Below are 27,096 nucleotides of genomic sequence, written 5' to 3' on the forward strand. Positions count from 1 at the left end.
GGCAACTCTTAGTTTTTTGGAAGCTGGCAACCCCTTTCAATGAAAGTGATTTTCGCAGGTCTCTGCTTAGGGCTACATGAATAGGAAACACACCATAGAGATAGAACTTGAAACTGCTATATTGTGTCCAGTTTCAAAGACCTAGTACAAATCGTGTTTGATTTAGAGTTCCAATTACATGTATCCCTATAGGAGAAAACAGAGTGAAACCTAAAAATAATAATGGTTACTGCAAAAGAACGGTTTTACCTTGAAGAATAAAATTTGGTGAGCCAAGTGGGATTGGTGTTCTGATCATTATCTGAATGTATCATCAAGATTTGGTGAAAAAATGTTTGCTGAGGTTTCAGGAAACTCGTAGTTATTTGGAAGCTTGGCAACCCCTTTCAATGAAAGTGATTTTCACCAGTCTCTGCTTAGGGCTACATAAAAAAGAAACAAACTATACAGATGGAACTTGGAACGACTATATTGTGTCAAGTTTCAAAGAGGTAGCAGAAACCGTGTTTGATTTAGAGTTCCAACTATGTATATCCATATAGGATAAAAAGGAGTACAAACTGAAAATTAAAATGGTTACTGCAAACGAACGGTTTAACCTAGAAGAACGAAATTTTGTGAGCCAAGTGGCCTACTGATTGGTCTACTGATCATATTCTGAAAGTATCATCAAGATTGGGTGAAAAAATGTTTGCTTAGATTTCAGGCAACTCGTAGTTTTTTGGAAGCCTGGCAACCCCTTTCAATGAAAGTGATTTTCGTCAGTCTCTGCTTAGGGCTACATCAACAGAAATAAAAACATAAAGATAAAACTTGAAACTGCTTTATTGTGTCAAGTTTCAAAGACCTAGAAAAAAACGTGTTTGATTTAGAGTTCAAAATACATGTATCTCTATAGGAGAAAACATAGTGAAACCTCAAAATTAAAACGGTTACTGCAAAAAAACGGTTTAACCTAGAAGAAAAAAATTTAGTGATCCCAGTGGGATTGGTGTACTGATCATTACCTGAAAGTATCATCTAGATTGGGTGAAAAAATGTATGCTGAGATTTCAGGGAATGCGTAGTTTTTTGGAAGCTTGGCAACCCTTTTCAATGAAAGTGATTTTCGCCAGTCTCTGCTTAGGGCTCATCAACAGGAAACAAACCATAGAGATAGAAAGTGAAAATGCTTTATTGTGTCACGTTTCAAAGAGATAGCACAAACCGTGTTTTATTTAGACTTCCAAATACATGTACCTATATAGGAGTAAACAGAGTGTAACCTAAAAATAAAAACGGTTACTGCAAACGAACGGTTTAACCTTGAAGAAAGAAATTTGGTGAGCCAAGTGGGATTTGTGTAGTGATCATTACCTGTAAGTATCATCAAGATTGGGTGAAAAAACATTTGCTGAGATTTCAGGAGACTCATTTTTCTTGAAGCTGGGCAACCCGTTTTAAAGAAAGTGTTTTTTGCCAGTCTCTGCTTTGGGCTACATCAATAGGAAACAAAACATAGAGATAGAACTTGGAACTTCTTTCTTTTGCCAAGTTTCAAAGAGCTAGCACAAACCGTGTTTGATTTAGAGTTCCAACTACATTTATCTATATAGGATTAAACAGAGTGAAAGCTCAAAATGAAAACGGTAACTGCAAGTGAACAATAAAACCTAGAATAACGAAATTTGGTGAGCCAAGTGGGATTGGTGTACTGATCATTACCTGAAAGTATCATCAAGATTGGGTGAAAAAAACATTTGCTAAGATTTCAGGAGACTCGTAGCTTTTTTGAAGCAGGCACCCCTTTTAAAGAAAGTCATTTTCGCCAGTCTCTGCTTTTGGCTACATCAATAAAAAAAAAAAAAAAAAACATAAAGACAGAACTTGGAACTACTCTATTTGCCAAGTTTCAAAGAGCTAGCATAAACTGAGTTTGATTTAGAGTTCCAACTACATGTATCCATATAGGAGAAAACAGAGTGAAACTTCAAAAAGAAAATGGTTACTGCAAACGAACGGTTTAACCTAGAAAAAGGAAATTTGGTGAGCCAAGTGGGAATGGTGTACTGATCATTACCTGATACTATCATCAAGATTGTATGAAAAATCTTTTGCTGAGATGTCAAGATACTGGTAGTTTTTTGGAAGCTGTGCATCCCCTTTCAATTAAAGTGATTTTCACCCATCTCTGCTTTGGTCTACATCAAGGAAACAAACCATCGAGACAAAACTTGGAACTACTTTCTTTTGCCAAGTTTCAAAGTGCTATCACAAACCGCACTTGATTTGGAATCAAAATACATGTATCCATATAGGAGAAAACAGAGTGAAAGCTCAAAATGGAAATGGATACTGCAAACGAACGGTTTAACATAGAAGAACAAAATTTGGTGAGCCAAGTGGCATTTGTGTACTGATCATTACCTGAAAGTATCATCAAAATTGGGTCAAAAAACATTTGCTGAGATTTCCGGAGACTCGTAGTTTTTTGAAAGCTGGGCAACATCTTTTAATGAAAGTGATTTTCGCCAGTCTCTGCTTAGGGCTACATCAATAGGAACCAAACCATAGAGATACAACTTGGAATTACTTTATTGTGTCAAGTTTCAAACAGATAGCAAAAGCCGTGTTTGATTTAGAGTTCCACCTACATGTATCCCAATAGGAGAAAACAGAGTGAAAACTGAAAAATAAAACGGTTACGGCAAACGATTGTTATAACCTAGAAGAACGAAATTTGGTGAGCTAAGTGGGATTGGTTTACTGATAATTACCTGAAGGTACCATCAAGATTGGGTGAAAAAATATTTGCTGAGATTTGCAGTAACTCGTAGTTTTTTGGAAGCTTGGCGACCCCTTTCAATGAAAGTTATTTTCACCAGTCTTTGCTTAGGTCTACATCAACAGGAAACAAACCATAGAGATAGAACATGAAACTGCTTTATTGTGTCAAGTTTCAAAGAGCTAGCACAAACCGTGTTTATTTTAGAGTTCCAAATACATGTATCTGTATAGGAGAAAAAAGAGTGAAACCTAAAAATGAACACGGTTACTGCAAACGAACGGTTTAACCTAGAAGAACGAAATTTGGTGAGCTAAGTGGGATCGGTGAACTGATCATTACCTGAAAGTATCATCAAGATTGGGTGAAATATATTTGCTGAGATTTCAGGCAACTCTTAGTTTTTTGGAAGCTGGCAACCCCTTTCAATGAAAGTGATTTTCGCAGGTCTCTGCTTAGGGCTACATGAATAGGAAACACACCATAGAGATAGAACTTGAAACTGCTATATTGTGTCCAGTTTCAAAGACCTAGTACAAATCTTGTTTGATTTAGAGTTTCAATTACATGTATCCCTATAGGAGAAAACAGAGTGAAACCTAAAAATGATAACGGTTAGTGCAAAAGAATGGTTTTACCTAGAAGAACAAAATTTGGTGAGCCAAGTGGGATTGGTGTTCTGATCATTATCTGAAAGTATCATCAAGATTTGGTGAAAAAATGTTTGCTGAGGTTTCAGGAAACTCGTAGTTATTTGGAAGCTTGGCAACCCCTTTCAATGAAAGGGATTTTCACCAGTCTCTGCTTAGGGCTACATAAAAAGGAAACAAACTATACAGATGGAACTTGGAACGACTATGTTGTGTCAAGTTTCAAAGAGGTAGCAGAAACCGTGTTTGATTTAGAGTTCCAACTATGTATATCCATATAGGATTAAACAGAGTACAAACTGAAAATTAAAATGGTTACTGCAAACGAACGGTTTAACCTAGAAGAACGAAATTTCGTGAGCCAAGTGGCCTACTGATTGGTCTACTGATCATAATCTGAAAGTATCATCAAGATTGGGTGAAAAAATGTTTGCTGAGATTTCAGGCAACTCGTAGTTTTTTGGAAGCCTGGCAACCCCTTTCAATGAAAGTGATTTTCGTCAGTCTCTGCTTAGGGCTACATCAACAGAAATAAAAACATAAAGATAAAACTTAAAACTGCTTTATTGTGTCAAGTTTCAAAGACCTAGAAAAAAACGTGTTTGATTTAGAGTTCAAAATAGATGTATCTGTATAGGAGAAAACATAGTGAAACCTCAAAATTAAAACAGTTACTGCAAAAAAACGGTTTAACCTAGAAGAACGAAATTTGGTGATCCCAGTGGGATTGGTGTACTGATCATTACCTGAAAGTATCATCTAGATTGGGTGAAAAAATGTATGCTGAGATTTCAGGGAATGCGTAGTTTTTTGGAAGCTTGGCAACCCTTTTCAATGAAAGTGATTTTCGCCAGTCTCTGCTTAGGGCTCATCAACAGGAAACAAACCATAGCGATAAAAAGTGAAAATGCTTTATTGTGTCACGTTTCAAAGAGATAGCACAAACCGTGTTTTATTTAGACTTCCAAATACATGTACCTATATAGGAGTAAACAGAGTGAAACCTAAAAATAAAAACGGTTACTGCAAAAGAACGGTTTAACCTAGGAGAATGAAATTTGGTGAACCAAGTAAAATTGGTGTACTGATGATTACCTGAAAGTATCATCAAGATTGGGTGAAAAAACATTTGCTGAGATTTCAGGAGACTTGTAGTTTTTTGGAAGCTTATCAAACCCTCTCAATGAAAGTGATTTTCACCAGTCTCTGCTTTGGACTACATCAATAGGAGACAAACAATAGAGATAGACATGGAACTACTTTATTTTGCCGAGTTTCAAAGAACTAGCACAAACCGTGTTTTATTTAGAGTTTCAACTACATTCATCTATATAGGAGAAAACAGAGTGAAACCTCAAAATGAAAACGGTTACTGCAAACGTACGGTTTAACTTAGAAGAACAAAATTTGGTTATCCAAGTGGAACTGGTGTACTGATCATTATCTGAAAGTATCATCAAGATTGGGTGAAAAAACTTTGCTGAGATTTGAGGAGACTCGTAGTTTTTTGGAAGCTGGGCAACCCCTTTCAATGAAAGTGATTTTCGCCAGTGTCTGCTTTGGGCTACATGAATAGAAAACAAACCATATAGATAAAAATTGGAACTACTTTATTTTGCCAAGTTTCAAAGAGATAGCCAAAACCATGTTTGATTTAGAGTTCCAAATACATGTATCTATATAGGAGAAAACAGTGAATTCTCAAAATGAAAACGGTAACTGCAAACGAACGGTTTAACCAGAATAACGAAATTTGGTGTGGCAAGTGGGATTGGTCTACTGATCATTACCTGAAAGTATCACCAAGATTGGTTGAAAAAACTTTTGCTGAAATTTCAGGAGCCTCGTAGTTTTTTGGAAGCTGGGGAAACCCTTTCAATGAAAGTGATTCTCACAAGCCTCTGCTATGGGATACATCAATAGGCAACAAACCATGGATATAGAACTTGGAACTACATTATTGTGCCAAGTTTCAACGAGATAGCAACAACCGTGTTTTATTGAGAATTCCAACTACATGTATCCATATAAGAGAAAAGAGAGTGAAACCTCACAATGAAGACGGTTACTCCAAATGAATGGTTTAAGTTAGAAGAACGAAATTTGGTGAGCCAAGTGAAATTGGTGTACTGATCATTACCTGAAAGTATCATCAAGATTGGGTGAAAAAACATTTGCTGAGATTTCAGGCAACTTGTAGATTTTGAAAGCTTGGCAACCCCTTTTAATGAAAGTGATTTTCGCCATTCTCTGCTTAGGGCTACATAAACAGGAAACAAACCATAGAGATAGAACTTGAAACTGCTTTATTCTTTCAAGTTTCAAAGAGCTAGCATAAACCGTGTTTGATTTAGTGGTCCAACTACATGTATCCATATAGGAGAAAACAGAGTGAAACCTAAAAATGAAAACGGTTACTGCAAACGAACGGTTTAACCTAGAAGACCAAAATTTGGTGAGCCAAGTAGGATTTGTGTACTGATCATTACGTGAAAGTATTATCAAGTTTGGGTGAAAAAATGTTTGCTGAGATTTCAGGTAACTCGTAGTTTTTTGGAAGCTTGGCAACCCCTTTCAATGAAAGTAATTTTCACCAGTCTATGCTTAGGGGTACATCAACAGGAAACAAACCATAGAGATAGAACTTGAAACTGCTTTATTGTGTCAGGTTCCAAAAAGCTAGCAAAAGCCATGTTTGATTTAGAGTTCCAACTACATGTATCCATATAGGAGTAAACAGAGTGAAACCTAAAAATGAAAACGGTTATTGCAAACGAACGGTTTAACCTAGGAAAACGTAATTTCGTGAACTAAGTGGGATTGGTGTACTGATCATTACTTGAACGTCATGATAGTACACCAATCTAGACCAATAATAAAACAATGTCAAAATTGTGTGACCTTTTTACCACAAGTTAATCTTGGAGTCAATCCTAGAGGATTGATACCTAACCATATTTGGCAGATGGACGTCACACACTTGCCAGAATTTGGAAAATTAAAATATTTGCATGTTACAGTTGATACTTCTTTTGGATTTTCGATGGGCTCACTTCATGCCGGAGAAAAAACTAAAAATGTTATATTTCATTGCTTACAAAATTTTGCCACTGTGGGCATTCCAAAACAGTTAAAAACAGATAATGCCCCTTGTTATACGTCTACTTCTTTTAAACAATTTTGCTTATCATTTGGCATTACTCATATAACAGGAATCCCATACAATCCACAGGGACAAGGCATAGTTGAAAGAGCTCATCAAACTATTAAAATGTACTTATTAAAGCAATAAGACGGAATTGGGAAGGGGTATATATTCCCCAAAGATAAACTTAAAATAACCCTTTTTACTCTAAACTTTTTAAATTTGGATTCATCAGGACTTAGTGCTGCAGAAAGGCATATGTGTCCAAAAAATGTACATAAGCCCAAGGTACTTTGGAAAGATATTCTAACAGGACAATGGAAAGGTCCTGACCCAGTAATTGTCTGGAGTCAGGGGTCTATTTGTGTGTTTCAACAGGAAGAACAACAGTCGATTTGGATTCCAGTTAGATTAACCAAGGTTCTGACCCAGTGATTGTCTGGAGTCAGGGGTCTGTTTGTGTGTTTCCACAGGGAGAACAGCAGCCGATTTGGATTCCAGAGAGATTAAATAAAGCGATTTCTACAGACCAAAAAGAAGATGATTTAGCTCAAATCCATAACAGCTGATATCCAAAACTCCAATTTGGTTATCCTTACATCTGCGACAGAACCAGGATGCTTTTTTCAATATCTATTTTATTATTGCCCTTTCCCATATCATGAAGTTCTATTTTGGTTTTTTTTTGAGCTCATATTGACCTAGGTTAATGTTTTGCTGATCAGTTCTATTTTTTTTGACTATATAGAGTTTTTAAACATTGCAATAGAGATTTTACCACTAAAAAGTTCTAAGGCCTTTATGATTATGTTATGTGTTGTATGTATTATATTATGTGTGCACACTTGTGTTTTGTGTTATATGTTTGAATTTACGTATGTCCATATATCATATATGATGAGCACTCATGAAAAAATGGATCCAAATATTTTTTTTTATTTCACGTGATTTAAATGGTTTAGTTTAAATTGGGTAAATTTAAAACTGTTAAGAATTGTTTTAATATGTAACAAAAAAGGAGGTTAACAGATCTGTTTGTTTACTTTCACCTTTCCTTTTCATTATATTTAATAATTCTCTTCAAGATAATGTAAATTGTTAAGAAAATTGTTTTCTTTTAGTGCCTTCTGGAATGTTACACAATTTTTCTTTAGCCATCATTGCCAGAATTCCTATCTTCATCACAGTGCCGGTGAAGACAATGTAAATTGTTAAGAAAATTGTTTTCTTTTAGTGCCTTCTGGAATGTTACACAATTTTTTCTTTAGCCATTATTGCCAGAATTCCTAGCTTCATCCTAGTGCCAGTGAAGACAAAGATAAAGCTAATCTACAGCTTCTGCAATAGCCATCACTGAACTGCTTGCAAAACTTTCCTAGACTATGTGTCATTTGTATGCATTGTGAACTCACTTGTATGGATTGTGAACTATCTGTTAGTGCATCAACTTTTGGTAGTGTTGGGGTATTTTTGCTCGTATTCTTGACGACAAGAGCCGTCAATTGGCTTGGTGTATCTTCCTCCTTTCTGCTTGTCATGATCATTCAGGTAAAATTTGGGGGCCAACAGAGGTGAGGCAAAGAACCTCACCCCCCCACCGGTACAAAGACCTCTCCACAGGTGTGGCTGTATACTGGACTGGTAGTCAATGACGGGTAAGATCCAATTACAATGGTACCAACCTAAGACAGGAGGCTGACGCCCTGAGGTCAGCTCATCCAAAGACGGGTAAGGACCATATGTAGTATTGGACAACCTAAGGCAGGCACAGTCCCTAAGCCACATGCTTGTTGTTTAAACAGAGAGGGGGAGATGTTGAGAGCCACAGCCAAAGGGGCCCCAGCAAACTTCTAGCTGCCAGCAAACTTGCAGCTGCCGGCTGATGATCCAGCTGCCAGCAAACTTCCAGCTGCCGGCTGATGTTTGGCTCACAGCGGCCCTAGCAACATCTAGCTGATTGGCTCCTCTGCAGTGATGTTCATTGGGCTGTTTCCCTGCCCTTCAGACAGCCAGCTGATGATTGGCTCACAGCGGCCCAAGAAACATCTAGCTGATTGCCTTCTCCATGGAGCTGCTCATCGGGTGACTTCTTTGGCTCTGCCCATGCAACCCAGCCAAACGGCCTCAAGAGCAGGAGGATTGTGGGAGGTGGAGAGGCTGGTGTGGGGGTGAGAGGCATGTGGAAGCCATGGTGGCAGTAGGGCTCTGAGGGTTTTTTTCCCTGAGGAGCTGTTTTGTTTGGCGTTTGTAGTTCTAAAAATAAACTTAGTTTCTTTTGACAAGTGGCTCCTGATTTGTGCCAAGCCAGATTTCAGCAGAACGTATAATCAAGATTTCGTGAAAAAATATTTGCTGAGATTTCAGGAAACTCAGATTTTTTTGGGCTACATCAACAGGAAACAAACCATAAAGATAGAACTTGAAACTTCTTTATTGTGTCAGGTTTCAAAGAGCTAGCGCAAATCGTGTTTGATTTCAAGTTCCAACTACATGTGTCCATACAGGAGAAAACACAGTGAAACCTAAAAATGAAAATGGGTACTGCAAACGAACGGTTTAACCTAGAAGAACTAAATTTAGTGAGCGAAGTGGGATTGGTGTACTGATCATTACCTGAAAGTATCATCATGATTGGTGAAAAAATGTTTGCTGAGATTTCAGGCAACTCGTATTTTTTTGGAAGCTTGGAAACCCATATCAATGAAAGTGATTTTCTTAAGTCTCTGCTTAGGGCTACATCAACAGGAAACAAACCATAGAGACAGAACTTGAAACTGCTTCATTCTTTCAAGTTTCAAAGAGCTAGCACAAACCGTGTTTTCTTTAGTGGTCCAACTAAATGTATCCATATAGAAGAAAACAGAGTGAAACCTAAAAATGAAAACGGTTACTGCGAAGGAACGGTTTAACCTAGAAGCACGAAAATTGGTGAGCCAATTGGGGTTGGTGTACTGATCATTACTTGAAAGTATCATCAAGATTGGGTTAAAAAATGTTTGCTGAGATTTCAGGCAACTGGTACTTTTTTGGAACCTTGGCAACCCCTTTAAATGAAAGTGATTTTCGCCAGCCTCTGCTTAGGGCTACATCGACAGGAAACAAATCATAGAGATAGAACTTGAAACTGCTTTTTTGTGTCAGGTTTTAAAGAGCTAGCACAAACGGAGTTTGATTTAGAGTTCCAACTACATGTATCCATATAGAAATAAACAGAGTGTAACCTAAAATGAAAACAGTTACTGCAAACGAACGGTTTTACCCAGAAGCTCGAAATTTGGTGAGACAAGTGGGATTGGTGTACAGATCATTACCTGAAAGTATCATCAAGATTGGGTGAAAAAATGTTTGCTGACATTTCAGGCAACTCGTAGTTTTTTGGAAGCTTGGCAACCCCTTTCAATGAAAGTGATTTTCGCCATTCTCTGCTTAGGGCTACATCAACAGGAAACAAACCATAAAGATAGAACTTGAAACTGCTTAATGATGTCAAGTTTCAAAGAGCTATCAGTAAACGTGTTTGATTTAGAGTTCCAACTACATGTATGCATACAGGAGAAGACAATGTGAAACCTAAAAATGAAAAAGGTTACTGCAAACGAACGGTTTAACGTAGAAGCACGAAATTTGGTGAGCCAATTGGGATTGGTGTACTGATCAAGATTGGTGTACTGATCAAGTATCATCAAGATTGGGTGAAAAAATATTTTCTGAGATTTCAGGCAACTTGTAGTTTTTTTGAAGCTTGGTAAGCTTTTTTAATTAAAGTGATTTTCGCCAGTCTCTGCTTAGGGCTACATTAACAGGAAAAAAACCATAGAGATAGAACTTGAAGCTAATTTATTGTGTCAAGTTTCAAAGAGCTAGCACAAACCGTGTTTGATTTAGAGTTCCAACTACATGTATCCATATAGGAGAAAACAGAGTGAAACCTAAAAATGAAAACGGTTACTGCAAATGAATGGTTTAACCTAGAAAAACGAAATTTGGTGAGCCCAGTGGGATTGATGTAGTGATCATTACCTGAAAGTATTATCAAAATGGGGTGAAAAAATGTTTGCTGAGATTTTAGGCAACTCATAGATTTTTGGAATCTTGTCAACACCTTCCATTGAGAGTGATTTTTTTAAGTCTCTGCTTAGGGCTACGTCAACAGGAAAATAACCATAGAGATAGAACTTGAAACTGCTTTATGGTGTCAAGTTTCAAAGAGCTAACAAAAACCGTGTTTGATTTAGAGTTCCAACTATATATATCCATATAGGAGAAAACAGAGTGAAACTTACAAATAAAAACAGTTACTGCAAGCGAACGGTTTAGCCTAGAAGAACGAAATTTGGTGAGCAAAGTTGGATTGGTTTACTGATCATTAGCTGTAAGTATCATTAAGATTAGGTGAAAAAATGTTTGCTGAGATTTAAGGCAACTCGTAGTTTTTTGGAAGCATGGCAACCCCTTTCAATGAAAGTGATTTTGGCCAGTCTCTGTTTAGTTCTACATCAACAGGAAAAAAAGCCATAGAGATAGAACTTGAAACTGCTTTATTGTATCAAGTTTCAAAGATCTAGCAGAAACCGTGTTTGATTTAGAGTTCCAACTACATGTATCCATATAGGAGAAAACAGAGTGAAACCTGAAAATGAAAACGGTTACTGCAAACGAACGGTTTAACCTAGAAAAACGAAACTTGGTGAGCAAAGTGGGATTGGTGTACTGATCATTACCTGAAAGTATCATCAAGATGGGGTGAAAAAATGTTTGCTGAGTTTTCGGGCAACTCGTAGTTTTTTGGAAGCTTCTCAACCACTTCCATTGAAAGTTTTTTTCTTAAGTCTCTGCTTAGGGCTATGTCAACAGAAAACAAACCATACACATAAAACATGAAACTTCTTTATTGTGTCAAGTTTAAAAGAGCTAGCACAAACCGTGTTTGATTTAGAGGTTCAAATACATGTATCCATATAGGAGAAAACAGAGTGAAACCTAAATATGAATCTAGTTACTGCAAACGAACGATTTAACCTAGAAAAACGAAATTTGGTGAGTCAATTGGGATTGGGGTACTGATCATTACCTGAAAGTATCATCAAGATTGGGTGAAAAAATATTTTCTGAGTTTTCAGGCAACTTGTAGTTTTTTTGAAGCTTGGTAAGCCCTTTTAATTAAAGTGATTTTCGCCAGTCTCTGCTTAGGGCTACATTAACAGGAAAATAACCATAGAGATAGAACTTGAAGCTGCTTTATTGTGTCAAGTTTCAAAGAGCTAGCACAAACCGTGTTTTATTTAGAGTTCCAAGTACATGTATCCATATAGGAGAAGACAGAGTGAAACCTAAAAATGAAAACGCTTACTGCAAACGAACGGTTTAACCTAGAAGAACGAAATTTGGTGAGCCAAGTGGGATTGGTGTAGTGATTATTACCTGAAAGTATCATCAAAATAAGGTAAAAAAATGTTTGCTGAAATTTCAGGCAACTCGTAGTTTTTTGGAAGCTTGTCAACCCCATCCATTGAAAGTGATTTTTTTAAGTCTCTGCTTAGGGCTACGTCAACAGGAAAATAATAATAGAGATAAAACTTGAAACTGCTTTATGGTGTCAAGTTTCAAAGAGCTAACAAAAACCGTGTTTGATGTAGAGTTCCAACTACATGTATCCATATAGGAGAAAACAGAGTGAAACCTAAAAATGAAAACGGTTACTGCAAATGAATAGTTTAGCCTAGAAGAACGAAATTTGGTGAGCAAAGTTGGATTGCTGTACTGATCATTAGCTGTAAGTATCATCAAGATTGGGTGAAAAAATGTTTGCTGAGATTTAAGGCAACTCGTAGTTTTTTGGAAGCTTGGCAACCCCTTTCAATGAGAGTGATTTTCGCCAGTCTCTGTTTAGTTCTACATCAACAGGAAAAAGCCATAGAGATATAATTTGAAACTGCTTTATTGTATCAAGTTTCAAAGATCTAGCAAAAACCGTGTTTGATTTAGAGTTCCAACTACATGTATCAGTATAGGAGAAAACAGAGTGAAACCTAAAAATGAAAACGGTTACTGCAAATAAACGGTTTAACCTAGAAGAACGAAATTTGGTGAGCCAAGTGAGATCGGTGTACTGATCATTACCTGAAAGTTTCATCAAGATGGGGTGAAAAAATGTTTGCTGAGTTTTCAGGCAACTCGTAGTGTTTTGGAAGCTTCTCAACCCCTTCCATTGAAAGTGATTTTTTTAAGTCTCTGCTTAGGGCTACGTCAATAGAACACAAACCCTAGAGATAGAACATGAAACTGCTTTATTGTATCAAGTTTCAAAGAGTTAGCACAAACCGAGTTTGATTTAGAGTTCCAAATACATGTATCCATATAGGAGAAAACAGAGTGAAACCTAAAAATGAAAAGGGTTACTGCAAACGAACGGTTTAACCTAGAAAAACGAAATTTGGTGAGTCAATTGGGATTGGTGTACTGATCATTACCTGAAAGTATCATCAAGATTGGGTGAAAAAATGTTTTCTGAGCTTTCCGGCAACCCGTAATTTTTTGGAAGCTAGGCAAGCCCTTTCAAAAAGTCATTTTCGCCAGTCTCTGTTTAGGGCGACATTAACAGGATACAAACCATAGAGAGAGAACTTGAAACTGCTTTATTGCTTCAAGTTTCAAAGACCTAGCACAAACTGTGTTTGATTTAGATTTTCAAATAAATGTAAACATATCAGAGAAAACAGAGTCAAACTTAAAAATGAAATCCGTTACTGCAAACGAATGGTTTAACCTAGAAGAACAAAATTTGGTGAGCCAAGTAGGATTGGTGTACTGATCCTTACTTGAAAGTATCATCAAGATTGGGTGAATAAATGTTTGCTTAATTTTCAGGCAACTCGTAGTTTTTTGGAAGCTAGGCAACCCCTTTCAATGAAAGGGATTTTCGCCAGTCTCTGCTTAGAACTACATTAACAGGAAACAAACCATAGAGATAGAACTTGAAACTGCTTTATTGTGTCATGTTTCAAAGAGCTAGCACAAACCTTGTTTGTTGTAGAGTTCCAACTATATGTATCTATATAAAAGAAAACAGAGTGAAACCTAAAAATTAAAACGGTTAGTGCAAATGAACGGTTTTACCTAGAAGAACAAAATTTGGTGACCCAAGTGGGATTGGTGTACTGATTATTACCTGAAAGTATCATCAAGATTGGGTGAAAACATGTTTGCTGAGATTTCAGCGAACTCTTAGTTTTTTGGAAGCTTGGCAACCCCTTTCAATGAAGGTGATATTCGCCAGTCGCTGCTTAGGGCTATATAAACAGGAAACAAAACATAGAGATAGAACATGAAACTGCTTTATTATGTCAAGTTTCAAAGAGCTAGAACAAACCGTTATGATTTAGAGTTCCAACTAAATGTATCTATATAGGAGAAAATAGAGTGAAACCTAAAAATGAAAACGGTTACGGCAAACGAACGGTTTTACCTAAAGTAAAGAAATTTGTTGAGCCAATTGGGATTGGTGTACTGATCATTACCTGAAAGTATCATTAAGATTGGGTTAAAAAAATGTTTGCTGAGATTTCAGGCAACTTGTAGATTTTTGGAAGCTTGGAAGCCCCTTTCAATGAAAGTGATTTTCTTCAGTCTCTACTTAGGGCTACATCAACAGGAAACAAATCATAGAGATATAACTTGAAATTGCTTTATTGTGTCAAGTTTCAAAGAGCTAGCACAAACCGTGTTTGATTTAGAGTTCCAACTACATGTATCCATATAGGAGAAAACAGAGTGAAACCTAAAAATGAAAATGGTTACTGCAAACGAACGGTTTTACCTAGAGTATAGAAATTTGGTGAGCCAACTGGAATTGGTGTACTGATCATTACCTGAAAGTATCATCAAGATTGGGTGAAATGTTTTTCCTCTCCGTCCCATATTAACTCGAGTTGGAAGTGGCGAGTCTGGTCTCAAAATTGAGGTAAAACCGCTGCCCGGTCGCCCCTGCCCCACTCCGGCAGTTGCCGCCGCCCCCGGGGGGAGGAGGGTCAGGATCCAAAGGAACCAGAGCAATTGAGGAAGCTGTTTATTGGTTATCTGAGCTTTGAAACTACAGATGATAGTTTAAAAGAACATTTTGAGAAATGGGGCACACTCACAGATTGTGTGGTAATGATAGACCCCCTAACAAAACGTCCCAGGGGCTTTGGTTTTGTGACTTACTCTTGTGTTGAAGAGGTGGATGCAGCAATGTGTGTTTGGCCACACAAGGTTGATGGGCAAGTAGTGGAACCAAAAAGAGCTGTTTCTAGAGAGGAATCTGTAAAGCCTGGTGCCCATCTTACAGTGAAGAAAATTTTTGTTGGTGGTATTAAAGAAGATACAGAAGAATATAATTTGAGAGATTACTTTGAAAAGTATGGCAAGATTGAAACCATAGAAGTTATGGAAGACAGGCAGAGTGGAAAAAAGAGAAGATTTGCTTTTGTAACTTTTGATGATCATAATACAGTTGACAAAATTGTTGTTCAGAAATACCACACTATTAATGGGCATAATTGTCAAGTGAAAAAGGCCCTTTCTAAACAAGAGATGCAGTCTGCTGGATCACAAAGAGGTCGTGGAGGTGGATCTGGCAACTTTATGGGTCGTGGAGGAAACTTTGGAGGTGGTGGAGGTAACTTTGGCCGTGGTGGCAACTTTGGTGGAAGAGGAGGCTATGGTGGTGGAGGTGGTGGCAGCAGAGGTAGTTACGGAGGAGGTGATGGTGGATATAATGGATTTGGAGGTGATGGTGGCAACTATGGTGGTGGTCCTGGTTATAGTAGTAGAGGAGGTTATGGTGGTGGTGGACCAGGATATGGAAACCAAGGTGGTGGATATGGTGGTGGAGGAGGATATGATGGTTACAATGAAAGAGGAAATTTTGGTGGTGGTAACTATGGTGGTGGTGGGAATTATAATGACTTTGGAAATTACAGTGGACAACAGCAATCAAATTATGGACCCATGAAGGGGGGCAGTTTTGGTGGAAGAAGCTCTGGCAGTCCCTATGGTGGTGGTTATGGATCTGGTGGTGGAAGTGGTGGATATGGTAGCAGAAGGTTTTAAAAACAGCAGAAAAGGGCTAAAGTTCTTAGCAGGAGAGAGAGCGAGGAGTTGTCAGGAAAGCTGCAGATTACTTTGAGACAGTCGTCCCAAATGCATTAGAGTAACTGTAAAAATCTGCCACAGAATGAACGATGATCCATAGTCAGAAAAGTTACTGCAGCTTAAACAGGAAACCCTTCTTGTTCAGGACTGTCATAGCCACAGTTTGCAAAAAGTGCAGCTATTGATTAATGCAATGTAGTGTCAATTAGATGTACATTCCTGAGGTCTTTTATCTATTGTAGCTTTTTCTTTTTCTTTTTCTTTTCATTACATCAGGTATATTGCCCTGTAAATTGTGGTAGTGGTACCAGGAATAAAAAATTAAGGAATTTTTAACTTTTCAATATTTGTGTAGTTCAGTTTTTCTACATTTTAGTACAGAAACTTTAACAAAATGCAGTTTTGAAGGTGTTTCCTTGTGAGTTAACAGTAAAGAAGATCATTGTTAATTACTATTTTGTATGAATTTTGCTAAAGTTAACTGTAAAGAAACACCTGCTGACTTGCAGTTTAAGGGGAATCTATTCTCCCCATTTCCAAACCATGATATGAATGGGCGCTGACATGTGGAGAGAATAGATATTTGTATGTTTGAAATGTGTGTTTTAGATAAATAGGATTGGGTATTTAAATTATCGTATTTGTGAATTTAATAGCACTAAGATTATCTTCAAATGAAATATCTCAAAATTCCTATTTGGTTTTTGTGCATTTTCTTTCACAATGTAATCATGATTTTAGTGTGTTAGATTTGCCGAGTCTTAGCAGTGTTTAGAACATCTCCGTTCTACATTTACCTTGGTCACATTTAAACTGCTGCCATAGTTTTTGGGTGTAAAGGATGTCTGCTGCCCTCTATTTAAATTCTGAAAAAGGGTAGTGGATGTTCTCCCCCTCCCAGCTTAAAAAAACATTGTTAATTTATTTAAGATAAGGTACACTAAGCCTGCTACATTGGAGTAAATAAGTGGGTATCTGTTTTGTTTTCTTTTTAAAGCACATGAGGCCCATATATTTTGATTTATTTTCCTTGGTTTAATTTTTCCTTCTTGCTAAAGCTTTCATAGCAAGAGAATAAAAATCATGCTACTTAACCCTCAAATGGCTGGCATACTTTCCTGATTTTGCCCTATACATTTTGCTGAATAAAACCAAGGATAGTTCAGGTATAATTGTTGAAAATAACTCAATGCAGCAGAAATGTAGCACAGTTGCTCAGTACAAGCTTCTCACTTCCCAAAGACCTGAATTCCAAATTTGGATAGCCTGAGTTTTTTTTTGAATTCCCAAAGAACACATTGTTATTCTTTATGTATATTTCAACCTAAATTATGTTGGTGTGAGTTATCAATTTGTTTGGAAGACCATGATTGAGAAGAGTTATAGATGATAACAAGGTCATATATACAGAAACCAATGTTTACTGTTTAGCGCCAGCTAGTGCTTAAAATTTCATTCAAGCCCTAAGTATGTGCCCTTCTGTTATTCTTTCTTTGGTAGTTGAACATTGAATTCAAGATTTTTACTTGGTTTTAAAAGTACTAAGCAAAACAAGCAATAAAAAGGGGAATGGGGCGTGCTTGTGTTTGAATATGCTCTCTTGTTGCTCTAAATCTGTGCCTCTGTGCATTATTAATATTTGGATGCATGCAATGCCAGCATGGAAATCGGTCTTCAGAGATACTGCAGTTTTCCAGAAAACACTCACAAACCAATAAATGTAACAGACAACATTCCATTTGTTAATGGGCATATGTGAATAAGCAGTGTAGAGAATAGGCTAATATTAAAAAATGGTTAAGTCCTTAATAACTTCAAGTGTGGTTATATAAATGGACACTGTAAATATTCATAACTTAAAACCTTGGGTACCTGGTCAAACTAATGCTTGGGAAACATTTTATTACAATTGAGCGAAATTTAAAAAAAAAAAAAAAGATTGGGTGAAAAAATGTTTCCTGAGATTTCAGGCAACTCGTAGTTTTTTGGAAGCTTGGCAACCCCTTTCAATGAAAGTGATTTTCGCCAGTCTCTGCTTAGGGCTACATCAACAGGAAACAAACCATAGAGATAGAACTTGAAACTGCTTTCTTGGGTCAAGTTTCAAAGAGTTAGCACAAACCGTGTTTGATTTAGATTTCCAACTAAATGTTACCATAGAGAAGAAAAAACAGTGAAACCTAAAAATTAAAATGGTTACTGCAAACGAAGGTTTTACCTAAAAGAACCAAATTTGGTGAGCCTAGTGGGATGTGTGTACTGATCACAACCTGAAAGTATCATCAAGATTTGGTGAAAAAATATTTGCTGAGATTTCAGGCAACTCGTAGTTTTTTGGAATGTTGGCTGTTCTTTTCAATGAAAGTGATTTTCACCAGTCTCTGCTTAGGGCTACGTAAACAGAAAACAAACCATACAGAAAAAACTTGAAACTGCTTTATTGTGTCACGTTTCAAAGAACTAGCTCAAACCGTGTTTGATTTAGAGATCCAATTACATGTATCCATATAGGAGAAAAAAGAGTGAAACCTAAAAATGAAAACGGTTACTGCAAACGAACGGTTTAAAATAGAAGAATGAAATTTGGTGTGCCAAGTGGGATTGAGGTACTGATCATTACCTGAAAGTATCATGAAGATTGGCTGAAAAAATGTTTGCTGAGATTTCAGGCAACTCGTAGTTTTATGGAAGCTTGGCTACCCTTTTCGAATAAAGTGGTTTTCGCCAGTCTCTGCTTAGGGCTACGTCAACAGAAAACAAACCATACAGATAGAACTTTAAACTGCTTTATTGTGTCACGTTTCAAAGTACTAGCTAAAACCGTGTTTGATTTAGAGTTCCAACTACATGTATCTATATAGGAGAAAAGAGAGTGAAACCTAAAAATGAAAATGGTTACTGCAAATGAACGGTTTAACCTAGAAGAACGAAATTTGGTGAGCAAAGTAGGATTGGTTTATCATAACCTGAAAGTATCATCAAGATTGTGTGAAAAAACAGTTTGCTGTGATTTCAGGCAACTCCTAGTTTTTTGGAAGCTTAGCAACCCCTTTCAATGAAAGTGATTTTCTTAAGTCTCTGCTTAGGGCTACATCAAGAGAAAACAAACCATAAAGATAGAACTTGAAACTGCTTTATTATGTCAAGTTTAAAAGACCTCTCTAAAACCGTGTTTGATATAGAGTTCAAACTACATGTATCCATATAGGAGAAAACAGAGTGAAACCTAAAAATGAAAACGGTTACTGTAAACAAACTGTTTATCCTAGAAGAACGAAATTTGGTGAGCCAAGTTGAATTGGTGTACTGATCATTATCTGAAAGTATCATCAAGGTTGGGTAAAAAAATGTTTGCTGAGATTTCAGGCAACTCGTAGTTTTTTGGAAGCTTGGCAACCTGTTTCAATGAAAGTGATTTTCGCCAGTCTCTGCTTAGGTCTACATTAACAGAAAACAAACCATAGAGGTAGAATTGAAACTACTTTATTGTGTCACGTATAAAAGAGCTAGAAAAAACCATGTTTGGTTTAGAGTTCCATCTACATGTATCCATATAGTAGAAAACAGAGTGAAACCTAAAAATGAAAATGATTACTGCAAACGAACGGTTTAACTTAGATTTTCGAAATTTGTAGAGCCAAGTGGTATTGAGGTACTGATCATTTCCTGAAAGTATCATCGAGATTGGGTGAAAAAATTTTTGCTGAGATTTCTGGCAACACGTAGTTTTATAAAAGCTTGGCTACCCTTTTCATAGAAAGTGGTTTTCGCCAGTCTCTGCTTAGGGGTACGTCAACAGAAAACAAAGAGTACAGATAGAACTTTAAACTGCTTTATTGTGTCACGTTTCAAAGAACTAGCTAAAACCGTGTTATATTTAGAGTTCCAACTACATGTAAGCATATAGGAGAAAACAGAGTGAAACCTAAAAATGAAAACGATTACTGCAAATGAACGGTTTAACTTAGAAGATCGAAATTTGGTGAGCCAAGTGAAATTGAGGTACTTATCATTACCTGAAATTATCATCAAGATTGGGTAAAAAAATGTTTTCTGAGATCTCAGGCAACTAGTAGTTTTTTTGGAAGCTTGGCAACCTCTTTCAATGAAAGAGATTTTCGCCAGTCTCTGCTTAGGGCTACATCAACAGGAAACAAACCATAGAGATAGAACTTGAAATTGCTTTATTGTGTCAGGTTTCAAAGAACTAGCACGAACCATGTTTGATTTAGAGTTTCAACCATATGTATCCATATAGGAGAAAACAGAGTGAAACCTAAAAATGAACAAGGTTACTGCAAACGAAGTGTTTAACCTAGAAGAACGAAATTTGGTGAGCCAAGTGGAATTGGTGAACTGATCATTACCTGAAAGTTTCATCAATATTGGGTGAAAAAATGTTTTCTGAGATTTCAGGCTACTCGTAGTTTTTTTTGGAAGCTTGGCAACCCACTTCAATTAACGTGATTTTCGCCAGTCTCTGCTTAGGGCTACATCAACAGAAAACAAACGATAAATATAGAACATTAATCTGCTTTATTGTGTCAGGTTTCAAAGAGCTAGCACAAACCCTGTTTGATTTCGAGTTCCAACTACATGTATCCATTTAGGAGAAAACAGAGTGAAACCTACAAATTAAAACGGTAACTGCAAACGAACGGTTTAACCTAGAAGAATGAAATTTGGTGAGCCAAGTGGGATTGAGGTACTGATCATTACTTGAAAGTATCATCAAGATTGGGTGAAAAAATGTTTGCTGAAATTTGAGGCAACTCGTAGTTTTTTAGAAGCTTGGCAACCCCTTTCAATGAAAATGATTTTCACCATCTCTGCTTATGGCTACATCAACAGGAAACAAACCATGAACATAGAACTTTAAACTGCTTTATTATATCGAGTTTCAAAGACCTACCATAAACCGTGTTTGATTTAGAGTTCCAAATACATGTATCCATATAGGAGAAAAGAGAGTGAAACCTAAAAATGAAAACGGTTACTGCAAACGAACGGTTTAACCTAGAAGAACGAAATTTGGTAAGCTAAGTTGGATTTGAGTACTGATCATTACCTGAAAGTATCAGAAAGTTTGGGTGAAAAAATGTTTGCTGAGATTTCAGGCAACTCGTAGTTTGTTGGAAGCGTGGCAAGACCTTTCAGTGAAAGTAATTTTCGCTGTCTCTGCTTAGGGCTACATCAGCAGGAAACAAACGATAGAGATAGAACTTTAAACTGCTTTATTGCGTCAAGTTTCAAAGAGCTAGCACAAGCCCTGTGATTTAGAGTTCCAACTACATGTATCTATATAGGAGAAAACTGAGTGAAACCTAAAAATGAAAAGGGTTACTGCAAAAGAACGGTTTAACCTTGAAGAACGAAATTTGGTGAGCCAAGTGGGATTGGTGTACTGATCATTACCTAAAATTATGATCAAGATTGGGTGAAAAAATGTTTGCTGAGATTTCAGGCAACTCGTAGTTTTTTGGAAGCTTGGCAACCCCTTTCAATGAAAGAAATTTTCGCCTGTCTCTGCTTAGGGCTATATCAACAGGAAACAATCCATAGAGATAGAACTTGAAACTGCTTTATTGTGTCAAGTTTCAAAGAGCTAGCACAAACCGCATTTAATTTAGAGTTCCAACTATATGTATCCATATAGGAGGTAAGAGAGTGAAACCTAAAATTGAAAACGCTTACTTCAAACGAACGGTTTAACCTATGAGAACGAAATTTGGTTAGCCAAGTGGCATTGGTGTATTTATCATTACCTGAAAGTATCATCAAGATTAGGTAAAAAAAAAATGTTTGCTGAGATTTCAGGCAACTCGTAGTTTTTTGGAAGCTTGGCAACCCCTTTCAATGAAAGAGATTTTCGCCAGTCTCTGCTTAGGGCTACATCAACAGGAAACAATCCATAGAGATAGCTCTTGAAATTGCTTTATTGTGTCACGTTTCAAAGAGCTAGCAAAAACCGTGTTTGATTTCAAGTTCCAAATACATGTATCCATATAGGAGAAAACAGAGTGAAACCTACAAATGAAAAGGGTTACTGCAAACGAACGGTTTCACGTAGATGATCGAAATTTGGTGAGCCAAGTGGGATTGAGGTATTGATTATTACCTGTAACTATCATCAAGATTGGTTGAAAAAATGTTTGCTGAGATTTCAGGCAACTCGTAGTTTTTTGGAAGCTTGGCTACCCTTTTCAATGAAAGTGGTTTACACCAGTCTCTGCTTAGGGCTACGTCAACAGAAAACAAACCATACCGATAGAACTTGAAACTGCTTTATTATGTGAAGTTTCAAAGAGCAAGCACAAACCGTGATTGATTTATAGTTCCAAATACATGTATCCATATAGGAGAAAACAGAGTGAAACCTAAAAATTAAAATGGTTACTGCAAACGAATGCTTTAACCTAGAAGATCGAAATTTGGTGAGCGAAGTGGGATTGCTGTACTGATAATTTCCTGAAATTATTATCAAGATTGGTTGAAGAAATGTTTGCTGAGATTTCAGGCAACTGGTAGTTTTTTGGAAGGTTGGCAAACCCTTTCTATGAAAGTGATTTTTGCCAGTGTCTGCTTGGGGCTACATCAACAGGAAACAAACCATAGAGATAGAACTTGAAACTGCTTTATTGTGTCAAGGTTCAAAGAGCTAGCACAAACCGTGTTTGATTTAGAGTTCCAACTACATGTATCCATATAGGACAAACCAGAGTGAAACCTAAATTGAAAAGATTTACTGCAAACGAACGGTTTCACCTACACGATGGAAATTTGGTGAGCCAAGTGGGATTGAGGTACTGATCATTACCTTATACTGTCATCAAGATTGGGTAAAAAAAAAGTTTGCTGAGATTTCAGGCAACTCGTAGTTTTATGGAAGCTTGGCTACCCTTTTCTATGAAAGTGGTTCTAGCCAGTCTCTGCTTAGGACTATTGCAACAGAAAACAAACCATACAGATAAAACTTGAAACTGCTTTATTGTGTCACGTTTCAAAGAACAAGCTAAAACCATGTTTGATTTAGAGTTCCAACTACATGTATCCATATAGGAGAAAAGAGAGTGAAACCTAAAAATAAAAAGGGTTACTGCAAACGAAGTGTTTCACCTAGACGATCGAAATTTGGTGAGCCATGTGGGATTGAGGTATTGATCATTACCTGAAACTATCATCAAGATTGGTTGAAAAAATCTTTGCTGAGATTTCAGGCAACTCGTAGTTTTTTGGAAGCTTTGCAAGACCTTTCAGTGAAAGTAATTTTTGCTGTCTCTGCTTAGGGCTACATCAGCAGGAAACAAACGATAGAGATAGAACTTTAAACTGCTTTATTGTGTCAAGTTTCAAAGAGCTAGCACAAGCACTGTGATTTAGAGTTCCAACTACATGTATCTATATAGGAGAAAACTGAGTGAAACCTAAAAATGAAAAGGGTTACTGCAAAAGAACGGTTTAACCTTGAAGAATGAAATTTGGTGAGCCAAGTGGGATTGGTGTACTGATCATTACCTAAAAGTATCATCAAGATTGGGTGAAAAAATGTTTGCTGAGATTTCAGGCAACTCGTAGTTTTTTGGAAGCTTGGCAACCCCTTTCAATGAAAGAAATTTTCGCCTGTCTCTGCTTAGGGCTACATCAACAGGAAAAAAAGCATAGAGATAGAACTTGAAACTGCTTTATTGTGTCAAGTTTCAAAGAGCTAGCACAAACCGCATTTAATTTAGAGTTCCAACTACATGTATCCATATAAGAGGTAAGAGAGTGAAACCTAAAATTGATAACGGTTACTTCAAACGAACGGTTTAACCTACGAGAACGAAATTTGGTTAGCCAAGTGGCATTGGTGTACTTATCATTACCTGAAAGTATCATCAAGATTAGGTAAAAAAAAATGTTTGCTGAGATTTCAGGCAACTCGTAGTTTTTTGGAAGCTTGGCAAACCCTTTCAATGAAAGAGATTTTCGCCAGTCTCTGCTTAGGGCTACATCAACAGGAAACAAACCATAAAGATAGAACTTGAAACTGCTTTATTATGTCAAGTTTCAAAGAGCTAGAAAGAACCGTGTTCGATGTAGAGTTCCAACTACATGTATCCATATAGGAGAAAAGAGAGTGAAATCTTAAAATGAAAACAATTACTGCAAACGAATGGTTTAACCTAGAACCATGAAACTTGCTGGGCGAAGTGGGAATGGTGTACTTATCATTACCTGATAGTATCATCAAGATTGGGGGAAAAAATGTTTGCTGAGATTTCAGGCAACTCATAGTTTTTTGGAAGCTTGGCAACCCCTTTCAATGAAAGTGATTTATGCCAGTCTCTGCTTACAGCTACATCAACAGGAAACAAACCTTAGACATAGAAATTGAAACTGCTTTATTGTGTCAAGTTTCAAAGAGCTAGAATGAACCATGTTTGATTTGGAGTTCCAACTACATGTATACATATTGGAGAAAAGAGAGTGAAACCTAAAAATGAAAACGGTTACTGCAAACCAATGGTTTAACCTAAAAGAACGAAATTTGGTGAGCCAAGTGGGACTGGTGTACTTATAATTACCTGAAAGTATCATTAAGATTGGGTGAAAAAATATTAGCTGAAATTTCAGGAAACTCGTAGTTTTTTTGAAGCATGGCAACCCCTTTAAATAAAGTGATTTTCGCCAGTCTCAGCTAAGGGCTACATCAACAGGAAACAAACCATAGAGATAGAACTTGAAACTGCTTTATTGTGTAATGTTTTAAACAGGTACCACAAACCGTGTTTGATTTAGAGTTCCAACTATATGTATTCATATAGGAGATAACAGAGTGAAACCTAAAAAAAAAAAAAAAAAAAAAAAAAAAAAAAAAAAAAGGTTAATTCAAACGAACTGTTTAAACTAGAAAAACGAAATTTGGTGAGCCAAGTGGGATTGGTGTACTGATCATTATCACAAAGTATCATAAAGATTGGGTGAAAAAATATTTGCTGAGATTTCAGGAAACTCCTAGATTTTTGGAAGCTTGGCAACCCCTTTCAATTGAACTTATTTTCGCCAGTCTCTGCTTAGCGTTATGTCAAGAGAAAACAAACCATACATATAGAACTTGATACTGCTTTATTGTGTCTAGCTTAAAAGATCTAGCACAAACCGTGTTTGATTTAGAGTTCCAACTACATGTATCCATATAGGAGAAAACAGAGTGAAACCTAAAAATGAAAACGGTTACTGCAAACGAATGGTTTAACCTAAAAAATCAAAATTTGGTGAGCCAAGTGGAATTGAGTGACTGATCATTACCTGAAAGTATCATCAAGATTGGGTGAAAAATGTTTGCTGAGATTTAAGGCAACTCGTAGTTTTTTGAAGATTGGCAACCCTTTTCAATGAAAGAGATTTTCACCAGTCTCTACTTAGGGGTACGTCAACAGAAAACAAACCATACAGATAGAAAATGAAACTGCTTTATTGTGTCACGTTTCAAAGAACTAGCTCAAATCGTGTTTGATTTAGAGTTTCAACTACATGTATCCATATAGGAGAAAACAGAGTGAAACCTAAAAATGAAAAAGGTTACTTCAAACGAACGGTTTAACCTAAAAGATCGAAATTTTTTTAGCCAAGTGGGGTTGGTGTACTGATCAATACTGGAAAGTATCATGAAAATTGGGTAAAAAAATGTTTGCTGAGATTTCAGGCAACTCGTAGTTTTTTTGTAGCTTGGCAACCCCTTATAACGAAAGTGATTTTCACCAGTCTCTTCTTAGGGCTACGTCAACAGAAAACAAATTGAACAAATAGAACTTGAAACTGTTTTATTGTGTAAAGTTACAAAGAGCTAGCACAAATCGAGTTTGATTTAGAGTTCCAACTACATGTATCCATATAGAAGAAAACAGAGTGAAACCTAAAAATTAAAACGATTACTACAAACGAACGTTTAATCTTGAAGAACGAAATTTGGTGAACAAAGTGGGATTGGTGTACTGATCATTACCTAAAAGTATTATCAAGATTGGGTGACAAAATGTTTGCTGAGATTTCAGGCAACTCGTAGTTTTTTGGAAGCTTGGCAACCCCTTTCAAAGAAAGTGATTTTCGCCAGTCTCTGCTTAGGGCTACATAACAGGAAACAAACCATAGAGATAGAACTTGAAACTACTTTATTGTGTCAGGTTTGAAAGAGCTAGCACAAACAATGTTTGATTTAAAGTTCCAACTATATGTATTCATATAGAAGAAAAAGGAATGAAACCTAAATATAAAAACGGTTACTGCAAACGAAAGGTTTAACATAGAAGCACGAAATTTGGTGAGCCAAGTGGTATTGGTGTACTGATCATTACCTGAAAGTATCATCAAGATTGGGTGAAAAAATATGTGCTGAGATTTCAGGAAACTCGTAGTTTCTTTGAAGCTTGGCAAGCCGTTTCAATTAAAGTGATTTTCGAAAGTCTCTGCTTAGGGCTACATCAACAGGAAACAAATCATAGAGATAGAACTTGAAACTGCTTTATTGTGTCAAGTTTAAAAGAGCTAGCACTTACCGTGTTTGATTTAGAGTTACAAATACATGTATCCATATAGGAGAAAACAGAGTGAAACTAAAAATGAAAACGGTACTGCAAACGAAAAGATTAACCTAGAAGCACTAATTTTGGTGAGCCAATTGGGATTGGTGTCCTGATCATTACCTGAAAGTATCATCAATATTGGGTGAAAAAATGTTTGCTGAGGTTTCAGGCAACTCGTAGTTTTTTGGAAGGTTGGCAGCCCCTTTCAATGAAAGTGATTTTCTTAAGTCTCTGCTTAGGGCTACATCAAAAGGTAACAAACCATAGAGTTAGAACTTTAAACTGCTTTATTGTGTCAAGTTTCAATGAGATAGCAAAAACCGTGATAGATTTCGCGTTCCAACTACATGAATCTATATAAAAGAAAACAGAGTGAAACCTAAAAATAAAAACGGTTATTGCAAACGAACAGTTTAACCTAGAAGCACGAACTTTGTTGAGCCAAGTGGGATTGGTGTACTGATTGTAACCTGAAAGTATCATCAAGATTTGGTCAAAAAATATTTTCTAAGATTTCAGGCAACTCGTAGTTCTTTTGGAGCTTGGCAAGCCCTTTCAATGAAAGTGATTTGCGCCAGTCTCTGCTTAGGGCTACATCAACAGGAAACAAACCATAGAGATAGAACTTGAAACTGCTTTATTACATCATGTTTCAAAGAGCGAGCACAAACCGTGTTTGATTTAGAGTTCCAAATACATGTATCCATATAGGAATAAACAGAGTAAAACCTCAAAATGAAAACGGTTACTGCAAACAAACAGTTAAACCTAGAAGAACGAAATTTGGTGAGCAAGTTGAATTGGTGTACTTATCATTACCTGAAAGTATCATCAAGATTC

The 27,096-nt window shown here is 36.7% G+C and overlaps 1 pseudogene; it reads left to right on the plus strand.

Annotated features, from left to right (window-relative positions):
• LOC101958754 (heterogeneous nuclear ribonucleoprotein A3 pseudogene) overlaps positions 1-16,027 on the plus strand; it is a 43,916-nt pseudogene extending 27,889 nt beyond the window's left edge.
• The last annotated feature ends 11,069 nt before the right edge of the window (positions 16,028-27,096 follow it).

This window comes from Ictidomys tridecemlineatus, chromosome 7 (assembly GCF_052094955.1).
Source record: "Ictidomys tridecemlineatus isolate mIctTri1 chromosome 7, mIctTri1.hap1, whole genome shotgun sequence".
In the NCBI taxonomy this organism is placed as follows: domain Eukaryota; kingdom Metazoa; phylum Chordata; class Mammalia; order Rodentia; family Sciuridae; genus Ictidomys; species Ictidomys tridecemlineatus.